The sequence below is a fragment of the Eptesicus fuscus genome, chromosome 9 (genome assembly GCF_027574615.1).
Source record: "Eptesicus fuscus isolate TK198812 chromosome 9, DD_ASM_mEF_20220401, whole genome shotgun sequence".
Taxonomy (NCBI): domain Eukaryota; kingdom Metazoa; phylum Chordata; class Mammalia; order Chiroptera; family Vespertilionidae; genus Eptesicus; species Eptesicus fuscus.
The window spans coordinates 41,511,781-41,528,816 of NC_072481.1; positions in this window are offsets into that span (position 1 = coordinate 41,511,781).

Here is a 17,036-nt window from a genome sequence, read left to right on the forward strand (position 1 = left end):
TGCTGTGAGTGGTCATCCACTGTCAGAGCGGTCCAGCTTCTTGTTTGGCAGGATGGATTTCCAAATACCCGACTCCTAGATCTGCCATGTGGTTTTCCTGGGATCAGCATCTCCATGTAATGCTAGTAGTGAGCTGTGGTGAGCTTGATGGTATAGTGTTATGTGGGTATATGTGAATTCTGATGATCACAAGTATTATGAGTTTGTGTTAGTTGGGCAAGTTGCAAAAGCATGGGTAAGCTCCCGTGTCTTTGGTGTGTGGTAGGTGCCGCAGTCTTTTAGCAGCAAGAGTTCAGGAATCTGGAGAAGGGCTGCGCATAAATGAATAGAGACTAGACAAGAAATATAAATTTGGAAGGCATGGGGAACCAGGCAGAAACCAGCTCTCTAGTAAAGTGGCTCCCTGAATCTCTGGACCCACGGCTTTTTATTAACACACTAGAGGCCAGGTGCATGAAATTCGTGCACGGTGGTGTTGTGTCCCTCAGCCCAGCCTGCACCCTCTACAATCTGGGACCCCTCGAGGGATGTCCGACTGCCCGTTTAGGCCTGATCCTGCCAGACATCCCTCTCACAATCCAGGACTGCTGGCTCCCAACTGCTCGCCTACCTGCCTGCCTGATTGCCCCTAACTGCTTCTGCCTGCCAGCCTGATCACCCCCTAACCACTCCCCTGCCAGCCTGATTGATGCCTAACTGCTCCCCTGCCAGCCCGATTGCTCCTAACTGCCCTCTCCTGCAGGCCTGGTCACCCCTAACTGCCCTCCCCTGTAGGCCTGGTCACCCCTAACTGCTCTCCCCTGCAGGCCTGGTCCCCCCCAACTGCTCTCCCCTGAAGGCCTGGTCCCCCCCAACTGCTCTCCCCTGCAGGCCTGGTCCCCCCCAACTGCTCTCCCCTGCAGGCCCGGTCGCCCCCAACTTCCCTCCTCTGCCGGCCTGGTCACTCCTAACTGCCCTCCTCTGCTGGCCTGATCACCCACAACTGCCCTCCCTTGCAGGCCTGGTCCCTCCCAACTACCCTCCCCTACTGGCCATTTTGTGGTGGCCATCTTGTGTCCACATGGGGGCAGCCATCTTTTGTGTTGGAATGATGGTCAATTTGCATATTACTCTTTTATTAGATAGGATTTTGGCCTTTAGAAAAATACATATCACAGGTAAGGTTTGATATACATATCAAAGGTAAGGTTTGATAAACAGGAAAAGATTATCAGGTTAGGGGAAATGCCTACAGATGTTCAGCAGCAGCAGGTAATAATATGCAGATTTTCAGCCTGCTGAAGCCCCAATGTCCATCAGCCTTCTGATGAACTTCTTGCATAATTATGACCTGCTGGAATTTGCCTCCAGCAGGTAGGGTTATTTATTTTGGAAGAGTTGTGATGTTCATGATCTGATGCTACCTTTTGACTATATCTTGACTCCTTACATGTCTTGTCATTATTTGGCTCAGAAGCAAGATAGTGGCAAGAGAGAAGTAATATTGATTAATCTCAACCCTTAGCTGGTAGTAATGTAAGCTTAGCTCAGTCTTCATAGGATGACACTTCAACCTTTCATCACAGCACTCTTCTCCTTCCTCATCTTCACTTCTGTCCCAGGCCTTCCTGGACAGTCTTCATGGACATTTATGAAGAGCTTGCTAAATCCTAGGTATCTTAAAAATATCTATTCTTTCATTTAATTATATCATCAGAGTAACCCTATGATGTATATATTTTTTTATTCCTACTATTCCCAGTTTACAGATGAGGAAACTAAGGCTTAGGTAGATCATGCAGCTAGCAAATGGCAGAACTGAGAACCAAATTTAGGACTGTTTGACTCCAAAGCCAATATTCTTTCTGTTATATCATATTGCTTTTTGCTAATAATACATCTTATATATTAAGTAAAAACACATAAGTCAGCTAATAGTTGCTGATGAGGACTAAGTAGGTTTTACTAGAAAAAGTTCAGGTGGAGCTGATAAAAAAATATACAACAAAAAACAAGTAGAAAAACCAAAACCAAAAACAATAGCTGAATTGTTTTAATAGAAACATCTTTGCAAAAAGGTGAGTGACAATGAAGGCAAACACAGGTTGTAGATATGACTGTCATTCACACCAAGGAATTTGGCTGAATTCACTTTGGAGGAAAAAGGTAAATAGTATAAATATTCATCCATACCACCAAACCAAACACCTATGATTAAATTTTTGACTTTATGGGTAATTGTTTATGCATCATGAAGTCATGGGTGTTTATGTCTCAGATAGCGTTGTTGGTGGGTGGTTGAAAGGGACAAATATTTAGATCAAGGAAATCTAATATCTTCAGGCAAAACTACTTCCAATCTACTTCCAAAACTACTATACAATCATTTACATTGTATAACCAAGTTCCCCCATTCTTCTTCCCATTGAAATATGACCTTGGCCTCTGTGTCTGAACCAGCCAGCCTTTGAGCAGAGGTAGTTTTACGGTTTAGGTTGAGAACTCCAGATACAAAAGCTTACACCAGTTTTAAGAATGGGCTGAGATAACCACTAAAGAAAGCTCTTGCAGGAGGAGCCACAAAGCCAGGAACAAGTCTCCAGGCCATGTAATCACAGGGGTTTATGCAAACCTCTTAAGGGAGGTTTACACAAATATACATCCAATTTCCTCTTTGGAAAGGGCTGTTCCTTTCCAATGAGTCAGTGTTTAACAGAGCTTGGCAAAGCATGAGCCTGTCGGCTGGAAGTAGATGCGGTTTGAAAACTCGACCTATTCTTTCAAGGAGAAAATAATCCTTAAGCTGCATTAACATGGCCCACCATGAGCAGCAGAGACGGACGGGGATTCTGTTATCAATGTATTCTCTGGGCTGACGCTTCCTTGCCAGGCTGCAGCGGCCTCTGCTTGCCTGCACCTGCCTTGTTATCTGCCTCCTGCAGACAAGACCTGCCTTTGTGTGTGCCGTCTCTGAGCATGTATCTGTGAGCAGGGCTCAGTTTTCTGAGCTTTAATTTTGAATGAGATGGAAAACACACTCAACACAGCCTCTGCCTCCTATGTCTAAGTCCTGGGGCAAAGTTCATTTCATGTTCCTATCTCATGAGAAGAAACAGGCTGCATTGGGTGTAGACCTGCTGGGATTATGCCGTACCATGCTGTTTTTAAGTACTGACATACTGGCCTTATACAGTAGTATAATACTGTCTTATTAGCACTTTTTTAAAATCTAAAATCTGAATTCTTCGGGTCTTGAGTTCAAGATCAAAGACTCAACTTTTTTAACATATGTGAAAAGGTAAGTTGCTGGACAGTCTACCAGTCTGGCCAGGACTGTGAGATTCATATTCCCAGTAAGCCCCCAAGTTGTGGTATCACAAATCTTCTGTTGCAAGAATAACTCTTCTCTGCTTTCCCCAATGAGTGGGATGTGAACTTAAAGTAATGCAGTTAAGTCTGCACTCAGTGGGGTTTCCACCTGCAGATGATATGAACAGAAACAGAGATAAATCAGAAATGGCTTATTTGAAACCAATACTATAGCTGTTGATATAAATCTTGTGGTGCCTGTCCCTTCTCCCTTCCCCCCCACCCCCCAAAATTGTTTTTTTTTTAAAAAGACCTTCAAAGTTATCAAATAGGAGATGAAACTATTTAAATAAAGTCAAATGAAAATATTTGGAATTATTTTATACCACATTATGCCCCCCCCCCCGCCCTTGCTCTTCTCTCTGTGTCTTTTTTCTGTCTTGCCATCCCAACTTCACTCCTTTCTCCCCTTGGTCCCAATTGTCTCCCACAAAGAAATAACTGGACCCTCCCAGAAGAGATGAGCGGGTGGGGTGCTTGGAGAGCCTGGAGTCTTAGGGAGGAGATGGGGGGAGGGGACACAGCCTGACCAGGACTGCTGGTTCTGGCTCTCAGCTCACTCCAAAGCCATGAATACCCCAGTGCAGTTCATCATCACTGGCTGCATGGACAAGGCCAGTGAGTGTGGGTCCATGGACAGAAGGACAGTGACAGTCAGAATGGACCTGCAGAGCTAGGGGGCAGGAATGAGCGCACACTAGGGGACTAGATTACTAAGATAGCAGTTCTGTGCCATCTCTGCCATGGGCCTCTCCCAGCTGTTGCATCCAAGGCTGTAACTCCATGGTTTGTGCTTTGTCCTTAAAGTTTTGAAAACATTGAACAGTTTTAACAGGGAAAACTGATGTTCCATAACCCTCTGTATGAGGGGTAAGATAGCTGTAATTTCTGTGTTCGATTCATACACCTATACTACCTTGGTTGTAAGGATGCTAAACGAAGGCAATAAAAACACCTTCATTTATTCTTAGTTTCTTGAAGACCGAGCGATTATGATACAGGAAAAAAACCATTGATATCAACTCTGTATCTGTTAGGTACTGTAGATGCTCCACAAATATTTGATGATCAGTTGTGTTTTGTGGAAATATGTCCTGTATTTTCACTAGAAAAGCTTAGTAATCCAGGGACCCGTCCCTCAGGAGCCTGCTAGATGGCTGGCATTCATCTGGTGACGGGTCTCTGTTAGAGCTCAGGGAATTTTAGAACTAAAGGGACCTCTGACATCACCTTGCCCAGAGGGTGAAAAGTGACTTACCCAACATCCCCCAATGAGATTTTGGTAGAGAGAGCGATGGCCGCTCGATTTACTAGGCAGACCCTCCCAGATAACATTTGCAGGAAGCAGGAGTGTGGGACCAGCGGTGGAAATTTCAGCAATCCTGAGAGCCAGCCAGTTCAAGGAACTATCTGACCTCAGGTTGCTCTTAATTGCTCCCCCATTAGTGCCTCAGGCATACCCTTCCTCACTCCCATGCCCTTTACTGCTGTCACCCACCTGGTCTCTCCACTTCAGATGGGCCCAGGTATGGCCGCAAGTCCTTTCTCCTATGTCCCAGCGTAGCTGAACAATGGCTGCGGGTAGGGGTTTGAAGGAGGTCGTTTAAACGCAGGGTACATGGGCAACACACTTGCCTCTTTCCATCATCGGAGGAGTTAGGCTTCCGTAAGGACCCCCATCTCCCAGTGACCGTCCTAGAGGGACAGTCAAGCCAGAGACACAAACACACAGCAGCTTCAGGGTGGGCTGAGCGAGCATTTTTTTTTTATTTTTTAAACAGCCTCTTCCTCTTTTCCACCCTAAAGGTATGTTCATTTCCCTCAGATTTCTCTCCTTTTGCACAAGAGGGCGCTGGAGTCTGTATTACCGTGCTCTCTGCTTGGAGACTAGGATGCAGGGAAAGGCAGAAAAAGCAACCTGGGTGTGTTCCAGAGGGTGGCATTAGCCCTGCCCGCGTCAGGGTCAGGTCTACTCTGTGTAGACCCCTAGAGGCAGTGACTGAGGGAGGATATACACTCCTCCCAGGAACCCAGCAGCTCAGGGGTCCGGCCATCTCGGAGGGTGTGCTGCAGAATGTGACAGGCTGTGTGAGAACTGGCTGAGGGGCTCGGGACCTTTAGGCCTGGGGTAAAGAAGTTTAGAGGGCAATGAGCACTGTTTCTGCATTTTTAAAGGGCTTTTGCTTGGAAGAGAGACCAGGCTTATTTTATGTGTCTCTAGCAGCAGACGTAGGTGGGACCTATAAATAATATTTATTGAGACAGATTTCATCCTGCCACGTGGAGAACTTGGCACACAGTGTAAGCAGTAGGAGCGTGGGCTGTGGAGGAACCCCCTCTGACCTGCCCCCGCTAGCTCTGTGACTGGGACAAAGTCACCTAACCTTTCCTGGCTCCTTCCTCTTCTCTGTAGATGTGGATAATGACGTCGCCTTTGCAGGTGGTGCAGACTCAAACATCTGAATAAAGTGCTCAGCATAGTGCCTAGCTTTTTTTTTTTTTTTTTTTTGAGAGTTCAAAAAACAAACAAACAAACAAGATTATAGTAGGTAACCTTGAAAGCATATTCTGTGAAAGGCCCCCTTGCCATCTCCCACCCATTATCTCGAAGCCCCCAACAATCCTGGGAGGGGAGCGTTCCTACTCTGACTTTACAACAGGTAAGCGGGTATCAAAGAGGGTAAGAGATGTGCCCAGCGTCTCAGCCTATGAGGTTGGGCTGCCGAAATCCTAGCCGGGCCTGCCTGTCTTCCAAGCCGCTCTCCTGCCAGGACACCATGCTGCCTGCCTGTGTCAACGTGGGTTCTTCACCCAGAGGCCCCCGGGCGGCGGGCTGTCGGCGGGTTTATCCATCACACACAACGACGCAGGGGCACATATGCTGTTCTGGCAGAGGCCAGGCGCGCTCTCCAGTGTGGGTGGGAGCGGTGGATGAATAATCCAGGAGAGGGATCAACAGAAGGGGCCAGAGGAGGCCAGCTCCGCATCAATTCCCCCGCCCCCAACAGGGGCGGCAGAAGGCGCAGCTGGCAGGCCCCCAGATCGGAGCCGCCAGCCCAATCATCTTGCCGCTGGGTTTTGCACAGCTTTCCCTCTCCATTCTTTCTCGTTTTTGACACTTGTGATTATTACCGATCCTGGTGGCGCTGACGCAGGGGAGTGCAATGGTTACCATGGCACGCTTAATAGCGAGAGCAGATGTTTGGCAGGCGAGCTCCTTGCATTCTAAATACACAAGGCGAAAGTCGGTGGAGGGCGTAATTGATTTGCTGACTGCAGTGGGAAGCCAGCCAGTGCCAGCGCCGGGCCCGGGCACCTTATCACATTCTCTCCAACACAGCACACGGTCTCATCACGAGCTGACCCCTCGCAGGCCCCTCTGGCCTCGCATGTTATCAATTCCCACCTGCTCTCTCCTCTTCTGCCCTGCTCCACACCTGCAGCCTCCCAAACAAGCCACCGGCTGTCTCCTGTCTGGGTCTTCGCACCAGATGTGGCCTCTGTCCAGCACCCCATCCTTTGTCGTGTGGGTGATGCCCTCACGTCCCTCGGTTCTCACCCGACCTCACTCTCTAGCATGCCTACCCTTCCTAGAATGTACTGCTGTGCTGCAATTGCTTGTCTTCCCAATAAAAGGCGCATTTCTTGAGTGCAGAAGCTATGATATTTATAGGTATAATTTTGACTTTAATTTATATAAAAATGACATGAAATAAAACGGCCATCTTTACCATTAGTATCACATTTCTTGTAAAACACCTCACAATTGGCCAGGACAGCAAGTGCCCATGACCTCCCTCAAAACCAAAATTTTATTCTCTGCGTTCGAGGCACACGTCCCTACCTCCGAGCCTCTGTTTGCAGCATCACCCCCACCTGGAAACCTGGTGTCCTTCTCTCTTCCATCTCTACCTTTTCAAATTCTGTTCATCAATCAAGACAGCGCTTAGCTGCCCATGTCATCTTCTCTGGTATACCCTTTCCAAGAAAATTTGATCGCTTCTCAATCATAAACCCCTTCCCTAACACCCCCACTTCTACCGCACACTTAACCCCACAATATACTGTTTGCGTCTCTTTTGAGACCCTTGACTTTTCAAGACCCAGCCAAGTGAAGTGGAGAGCCCAGGCTTTGGACTTAGGCCCAAGTTCATGTCCCGAGTCTGCCATTTGCTTGTTATATGTAACTTTGGACATGTTACATGACCTCTCAGCTTCGTTGCCCCCATTATTGAAGTGGGCATGATCACATTTCCTCTACTGGGTAACTGTGTGGATGAAATGGGATACTGAAGAAAAAATATGTAGCCCAGTGCATGGAATACATGAAGGGCTCATTAAATGGTTGCTATTATTAAGTTGCTATTTACATATTTTCCTGATGCCATCAAGGAGACTGTGCCCTCCTTGAGGTTGGTGCCATGATACCTGTGTACACCCAGCTCCTGTCATATACAGCGGGGAGAGTGGCAGAAACCTACCCTACCTGTGAGTCCCACCGTCTTGTCTGTAAATTGGGGTGATGAGATAATTGGGAGCGTTAAGATTTGAGTACGTTTTAAACTGTAAAGTTCAAAAACAATTGGAGTCCAATTAAAGGGTCAGCCTGAGAGGAAATGCATGGAGCAAAGGCACATGCCTTTCTGCTTCACTTTGAAGATGCTGGGCTGAGGCTGGTTTGCAGTAGGTTATTTCCCTGGTGACATGAGTGTTTAGTATTCACCTTCTCCAGGAGTTCTGACCCAGGGAGAGAAAGAGGCAGAGAAGAGAGAGTTGTGTGTGTGTGTTTACTTGTATGTGTGTGTGTGTGTGTGTGTGTGTGTGTGTGTGTGTTGGGGAGGGGAATGGCAGATAGAGGGTTTTCCAGAGATAGAACAACTGAGAATTTGCCTGGAGAAAAAGAAGACACTTTGGTTTTGACATTATTTTTGAATAATCACAACTACCACTTTTGTGACTGTGACCAAGATATCAAATTACTAAAGGAGAATAATAAATTTTCTTACTAAATTGTTTGATGAAGTGTATTGATGAAAGTGAACATTGTGAGGTTTCTGAGCCTACCCCAACTGGATGAGAATGGTAGAATTGAGGGGTCCTGCCACTTCAGTTTTACCAACGTGCTTAGAGCCTTTTTTTTTTCTATCTTAATGAAAATTTGTGATTTTTAAAAAACTCTGTTTCAAAAGAAATGTAACTGTGGCTCATTTCTCAAATTATCAAGTGTGTTTTTTTTATATCACATTTGCAACAGTTATAATTTCCACCTCTTCAGAAAGATTCAGGAGATTCATAATTCCTCTCCATGAGTCCCTCCCTTGATTTGGTGCTGATGAACATGAACTTCAGGCATTTTCCAGTGTGGGGTGGGCTAGAGCTAGCTTGTTCTCACTCCCTCATTTCAGTTAGCCATGTGAGCACAGTGAATGAAGTCTCGAGTGACTGTCATCTATACTATCAGACTCTGGCTCCCAGCATGTATGATAGCACCACACAGCTCTGAGGTCTGGAGAGCTGGAGTCTAAATCCAGATGTGGTAGTACCTTGTAACACTGGGAATGTATTTTCAAGCCTCTCATCTGGAGAACACCAGGGTTGGACTCCATCACTTTCTGTGTCTATTCAGGTAATCATGTGGTTTTTCTTCTTTTGTCTGTTGATATGGATGAATTGCATTGATTGCTTTTTAATTGTTGAACCAGCCTTGCATTCCCAGGAGAAACCTCACTTAATATATTATTAGATTTGACTTGCTAGTATTTTGTTAAGGATGTTGGGTTTATATTCTTGAGGGACATTGGTCTCTAAAGTTTTTTGTTTGTAATGTCTTTGGTTTTGGTATCTGGATAATCTCAAAAATGAATGGAGATTCATATCTCTATTCGCAAAAATGAGTTGCGATTCCTATTCTATATTCTGGATAGTTTGGGCAGAGTTGATGTTATTTCTTCCTGAAATGTTTGATGGAATTTCCCAGTAGATGCCCTCACTTTGAAGGCTTTTCATATTCAAGGCAGCCCCAGGGCACCTGAGGGTCCTTCCTGTGGAAAACTTAGAAGCTCCCCATAAACAGAGGAATAGGGGGACCCCTTTTCCCCAAGCCACACATGGAAGGCTCCTCTTCCCTGATCACTCCTAGTGTTATCTCACCAATTTGTTGGTCACAATATTGCCAGAATGATTTTGAGTCTTTGGGAGGCAGTGTGATACTGTGAAAGAAAGCTCAAATCCTTGGCTCTAGCACAGATCCTCCTATGACCTCAGGCCCACATTCCCGCAGTTATTACTGGGTGTGGTGAATTTTAGCTCACAAGGCCGCTGTGAGGATTGAAGAGAAAATACTAAAAATGACCAACATAGTAGGTTTTCAGTGAACTCTAGTTTTCTTTCTGAGGAAATAGGAACACTGTGTCCTATTTTACTCTGGCCATAGGATCCATGTGGGTAAAAAGCCCGTTTGCTCACCTCTGAATCTGGAGGAGTGTTTCTGAAGAGAGTCAAAAATGCCAAGACAGAGCTCTATTTTTTTTTTTTATTTTTTTTTTGCCATCTGTTCAACAAGATGAATGAGTTTACCTTGAAAACAGTCACATTACAAAGTGATTGCTGGATGGGAACAATTTGTTATAATGCTCCAATTTCGCTGCTTCCTTCCCCGTGGGAGGAATGCCCTCCTCAGTGATGGAGGCTCCAGAGTGTTGCTTCCTAATGGGAACTGGAGAACAGGCAGCTATTCAAATTCTAACTAGAGCCTAGAAGGATGGTTCCTTTTGATTGAAAAAAAGTCATGAGTCAGCTGCTTAGGAGAATGCTTTGCTGATGATATTAGTACATAGAAGCAATTTCATCAGTCTGGGAAGCGCATTTTCAAGAGGCAAGATTGGCAGGGCAGAAAGGACAGAATATTAATGAAGTTGTCATGGGGGATGATGGTGCTGTTGCAGTCCTGGGCAGCAGAGAGAGCTGTTGTCTCCTAATCCTGAACTAGAGATTTGGCAAGAAGATGACATGGAAGAAACTGGCTTCTTCTTGTTGGCCGTTGGAAAGTTCTATGATTGACTTAGTAACATTACATTTGGTTGGCTCTTAGACTTCACTAGCAAGAACCAAAAGGACAAAGGATGGTTAGTTACAATATTAGCTAACATCCTGCCTAAAACTTGCCATGAGCCAGGCACTGTTCTAAGTACTTTGTGTATATTAGTTCATTAAATTCTCACAACAGCAGTGTAAGAGAGGGAATAATATTACTATGCCTAATTTGAAGATGAGGAAACTGAGGCACAGAGACATGAAGTAACTTCCCCCAGGCCACACAGCTAATAATTGCACTCTTAACTTATGAGCAAAATGCCTTGCTGATGATATTTGTACTTTTGATCCCATTCAGTCTTGTAAACAGTTCTGTGTGGTAATCACATTTTATTACCATAATTTTATTAGTGGGAAATCTGAGGCAGAGAGAGAGAGAGAGAGAGAGAGAGAGAGAGAGAGAGAGAGAGAGAGAGAGAGAGAGAGAGAGAGAATGAACTTCACAATTTTAGTCCTGAAGTATCCTAAACAGTGCTAATAATCTAGGCTTCATATGGTTGGCTAATAACACAGAGAAAATGTCAGAAAGCAAGACTCAGTGCAAAATCTGACTCCAAGTCCAGTGCTTCTCACTACTACACACTTCTTGCACACCTCTCTTCCCCGTGCCAGGGTCTGTGGGGGTGAGGGGTCAGGGGATAGAAAAGCCTAGTCTCTGAGCCACAGGTGCCCTGGGTTACACTGGCTTCTCCCCTACTTGAGACTCTCAGCCACTGGACCTGAACACATGGGGTGCAATTTTAGCACTCTCATTTGGTAGCCTGGTGACCTTGACACTATCTCTCTATTCAATCTGCAGCAGTCTGCTTTCAGGAGGCAGGGTTGAAAGACAGGAGAAAAATAAATTTCATTTTCACTACCAGACAGGGAGAAGGGAAGTCCTTGCTCCTCTGAGGTTTACTTTTAGTAAAACAGGTATTTAGAACATACATATCAAAGGTCTTTAGGGCTGACATTTTAAGAAACAAGTTTGGGTCAACCTCAAGTCTGTTATTAAATCTTGATCTGATGGCAGGGGATCTCAACCCAAAGGAATGACTCTAAGGCAAGGTTCTATTGACATTTTGGGTTGGATAATTCCTTGTTGTGGGGAACTGTCTTGTGCATTGTGTAATGTTTAGCGGCATCCCTGACCTCAGCTCACTAGATACCAGCAGCACCACAGCCTCCTTAAGTTGTGACAATACTAGTAAGACAAAACCTTTAATGGTGGAAACACACACACTATGGTAGACCAGAAGGACAGATGCTTTAGGTTGATGATGATGATTATGATGATAATAATAATAAACATTTTTTCACTAGCTGTTATGTTCCAGGCCCTGTTATACACAGTCAGATGTATTCTCATTTCATCTTCACAACTACCTTATGAATTTAGTATTGTTTACTTCATTTTATGGAAAAGGAAATGGAGGCACAGCAGATTAAATAACTTGATCAATGTCACACAAAGCTCATAAGAAGTGACCTGAGACTTTAGTGCTTTCACCATCTGCTTCCCTCAAGATAGACTAGATGGCAAGACTCAATGTTTGGGTCACAGACTGGTGTCAATCTATGGATTGTTTGCTTATAGTCCATGATGAAGTAAATGAACTACATCACCAAGCTAACTGTTTAGTGCAGCTAATATATATATATATATATATATATATATATATATATATATATGCCAGACTTTCTCAGTGAAGAAAGCATTGCATAGATTTATACCCTGACACAAGTTCCTTATCTTGTTGCAGGCAAGCATATTGTTACAAGCAGGCACAGAAATGAAAATGTCATCTAATATTCTCATAGAACTTGACCATTGATGAGTTGTACTCCCTTCTATATTCTTACTTGCTTCTTATAAAGGTTCCTTTCCAGACCTTGTGAGGTTTACTGAAGAGACAATGTAAGACAGTCGTCCCTTTCCAGTTGAGGAGACCAAGGCTCAGACAACTCAGCGATTTGTCCTTGCCATTAAGATAATAAGTTGGGAATCTGAAATCAAGTCACGTTTTCTAACTCATAGTCCATGTTCTTTCTGAGTCAGTGTAAGGGCCTAAAAATAGATTACCTGCACTGCATGGGTACGCTTCTATTAGATATGACAGGGTTATTGATATAAACAATATCACATTTCTTTGGTCAACGTACTTTTCATTAAAAAAACACAGTGCTCATTTGAATCTCCGGGGTTGTGGAAAGAGTCTGAGGTTTGGAATCAGTCTCAGCTTCTGTATTTACAACTTACGTGATCTGAGGCAAGTTTGTAAGCTCCTCTGACCCTCAGTTCCCTCACGTGTCAGATGGGAGTAATCACATCTACCTTCGGGGTTGTTACAATGGTACAGTGCCCGGGAGGATGTCACCTGCATGGTGGGAGCCAAGTCAGTGTGACTTTTCTCTCCTTCCTATCTAGCATGTGCTTTTTGATTCTCTTCCAGATCTCTCAAACTGTCTTCTAACATAGTAACTAATAACAGTGGAAACTAATCTTTATCACTAATGCACAATCCATCTGGGAGAATGTCATTCCTTCCTAAATCAGGACTAATCAACGGGGCCTCAAGACCCAGCCCCATCCTACCCTGAGCTCATAGGAACAGATGGAAAATAGGCTGGGCAGATGGAAAAACTCCATTTTCCAACAGGAATTATTTATTTGTGAAGTTGGAGCCACTTGGAATGAGTATTTTGAATTAGGGGGATGAAATATTGTAAGATTCACAACAGGGCCATGAAATTAACTAATGCACTGCGCCTACCAGCGTCACTGTGAGGCACGGAGTAGGAATAATAATGGGGCTTTTAAAAAATGGTCCAAACACATAAATTATTTACTCGTGTGTGTGCATCAGTGTCAGTGACTCCCTTGAAGCTGTTCTACTGCTGGCATTATCCCTCATGCCCTTCCTAAGAAAGGCTGTTCTCGTTGCAAGCTCCTTTGTCTTTGTGATGAGGTTATTATAGGACATGGACGTTATAAAATACCTAGCTGCCATCCTAGGAGACCTGGTTAGTGTTACACACTGTGCGTAGTGTTTCCCACACCTTATATGCAGCCCTTTTGATGATCCTGCAAAGGAGGTACTTTAAAGCTTATTTTGCAGATGAAGACCCTGAAATTCAATGATATTAAATAACTTACCCAAGTCATACAATAGACAGTAAGAGTTTTTCCTGCCTCTATTCTTGCATCTCAGAGTTGTCCCCAAGTGCTCCCCAGCAATCAAAACATTCATCCACTTGCATCACAGCCTATTGCCCTCTACATGGAGTCTTAGCAGGGTATCAAGAACCTCCCAGATCTGAGCCTACCTTATCCAGCTTCCTTCACCCTCATATCATGCTTCAGATGTATGTAACCAGAGTTGCCAGTACTCAGAAAAAAGACTGGGTTCATGGCTTAGGGGCTTTGCTCATCTTGCTTGGTCTACCAAAAAAACTCAGCCCTGCTATTCTAGGACCTCACTTCTCACCCCATTTTGACCAATTGCTTCTCCTGTGCCAGGTGCACCTCAATTATAAATATTCTAGGAAGCCTTTCCTGACAACAGGAGTGTTGCTGTCACTGGGCTGAGCCGTGTGCCCCTGTGCTGTGGCCAAATACTCCTGGCTCTCCCCTCACATAGCACCTACACTCTGTTGTACTCAACACCTTCAGTGTCTGTCTTCACTGACTGGTTATGAGCCCTAATTCACTAATCTCTGGATGCCTGGTACCCAGCACAGCTCCAAGCACAGTGGGGAGTTTGAGTTTGTTCAACCGATGAGTAACTGAATGATTGGATTGATAAGAATGACAAGTGCTATCTGCCAAAGCACCCATGTGGTATTTCTGTGGTATTCATGATGGCCTCGAAAACAAAGAAGTCATCCATTTAGGAATAAGTCATGAATGTCTCATCTGGACCCCAGAGAGGGCTGGGGGAAACCGTAGTTCTGGCTGAGTTGCCTTCTCAGAGTGAGTAGGCCTAAGCTGGGACAGAGGTAGATGGGAGTGGACATGTGTTTTCTGACCTGATCAGTTCCAGGGAAGGAAGCTACCAACGATGCAATTCCACAGGGATCAGTACGGGAAAAAAGCCTGAGTTAGTCAGTAGTATTTGGACAAGACGGTTATCTAGGCAGTTTGGAAAAACCTTAGCAAGTCCATTCAAACTGTTTACTGAGGCCTGGCCGTAGTAGGTGCTCAATAAATACTTTTTAAATAAAAAAGAGAGAACTATACAGGGCTGAGTGCTTCTCTTCCCTCCCTAGACACAATAGACCCAGGGTAATTAGAAGCTCCAGAAAGAAGCAATTCAGGCCTTTACTGGCTTCTACAGGCAATCCAGGGTAGGTTGGAGCTGGGAAGGGCTATTTTCAAATCATGACTCTAATTGCCACTCTTTCGCTGAGCCTCTGAGTCTCAGTTCTTCATTCATAATTCCCACCTCCGAAGCCTGTCATTAGTGATGTGTAAGATCATAAAAATCTGGCCCAGAGTGTGTATTTAAGGGAGCATTCTCCTCCCCTTCCCTTGGGTCCAGTGAACCTTGGCACAAGGCAGCAGGAAACAAATCCCAAGCCACACTGGTGTGTGGGAACAGACCTGCTACTCAGAATGGGGCAGACCTGCTACTGGCAGGTGGGGCAGACCTGCTACTGGCAGGTGGATAATAAGCCAGGATGGAGTAGGACTGGCAGGTCTGGCAAGAGATGGCCATTAAGAACTGTGCTGAGGGAAGGCAGGTCTTCCTTCATCTCTATCTCCAACTCTTGCTGGACCTTTATCAAAGTCACATCCTCATCTGCAAAATGGTCACCATGCTTCTCATGTCCCACCCTACATTGGCCTGCTCTTGTGTGTTGTTCTGAGGGTATTGGGCATGCATGGAAACATGCCCTAGGCAATGCATCACAGTGGACCGGAGAGAAGGGAAATTCCCTCAGGAGGTGGGGGAATAATGCTCCTTTTAGAGGCAGGATTTACATTGGATCTCAGGCTCTAGAAGCTCCCACTGTACACAGGCCTTTGTTCTAGATCTGCCTGAGAAATAGCAAGAGTCTTATTAGACTGAGTCTGTGGCCTTCAAGTCAACTGAAGACATTGATGTGATTATAACTGTGAGTGTTACAAAGGAACAGAAGAGACAAATCCAATCTGGGGGTGGTGGTACCTTCTCTCTTTTTCTGCCATTGAAATAAGGTGGCCAAGACATGGCAACCTTTCAGATGCTTCGTTACTTGAAATAGTATTCTCTACATGGGAGGGACCACTCATCTTTCCCATCACTGACATATTTTCATCCATCTTGAGTGCTTCTGAGGACAGAAAACTATCAGCTTTATAGAGCAGTCCACTAACAATTATAATTGTTAGTTGAACCCAAATAAATCTCCTTATAATTCCCCACTCCTCCCACCACTCTTAGACCTAAAGAGGAGCAGAACACCTCTCCTACCTGCCTTTCTATTCCTTCACTCTTTCTCCCACATGCTGATTATGAGGGAAGGTGGTGCCATGGCTGAGTAAGGAATGGGAAGTGTTGTTAACCAAGGTCAGTTCTGTAGGAGTATTCTGAGGTTGAGAGGGGTAATTTGGGAGGGGCTATTTATTTAGAGACACACTAATATGAAGCTAAAAGTTGAGGGTGTTGGTCAGGGTTTGGGTTACATAGTAAGGCACATATAATTTTGATTGTGCAGAATGAAAAGGAATTTAATAACTAAAAGTAAGTAAAAATGGTATTGCAAGAAGAGAAAATTGCATGTGCAGAGGCAAAAAAAAAAATCACAAACATGCTTAATATCTTAAGGAAGCTGGGAGTGGTCCATGTGACTGAAATAAAGATGGGGAAATAAAGGCAAGTGAGGCAGAAGAGATGGGGAGTGTTGAGACAAAGGAATGTAGTGAGATGATTATTTCTAGCTAGTTATTAGCCAAGCTACAGTTAGTCTCATTTGGTAGGTAATGGGTAGCTATTTAGTCATTATGCAGTTTTTTTACACTTTTCTCATTTATGCAAAGATATTTATTTGATATCCTCTATAGGCCAGGCCCTATTCAGAACCCTGATGATTTGGCAGCATAGGGACCACGACATAGTTTATGCTTTATGTGTATTTGCCAAATAAGTAAGTATGGTAGCCAGCTTGTATAACTTACGGTATTATAGCTTCTTAAGACATAATTTCTTACAGTGTCTTGCGTAGAATGCTAGTTCTGAAGAATGTCAAAATGTTACTTGAAAATAAAAGTAGTTTGCTCAGATAAGTTTGAAATAATTAAGGGTAAGAGAGGCTTTTTGTTTTGTTTTAATTGTATGTTCATTGGGCATTCAGACTCACTAATGGAGAAAAGATATAGCCTATAGTGCTTCCCAAATTTTCTTGAATATGGAACAGCTGTCTGGAGAAGTACCACCTGGTCTTAGTGTTCCAGGGAACATATTCTGAGAAATGTAGATCTATAGGTATCAGAAACTAAGTAAAGAGGAAGAATGGTTTTCATCATTAAGAGCATGGTGGAGGGACAAAGATTTAGAAGACCCAGCTGCTGCTTAAAATATCCAGCCACGAAGTAACCTATCTGACTTCCATTTTATTTCACTTGTGTTAAC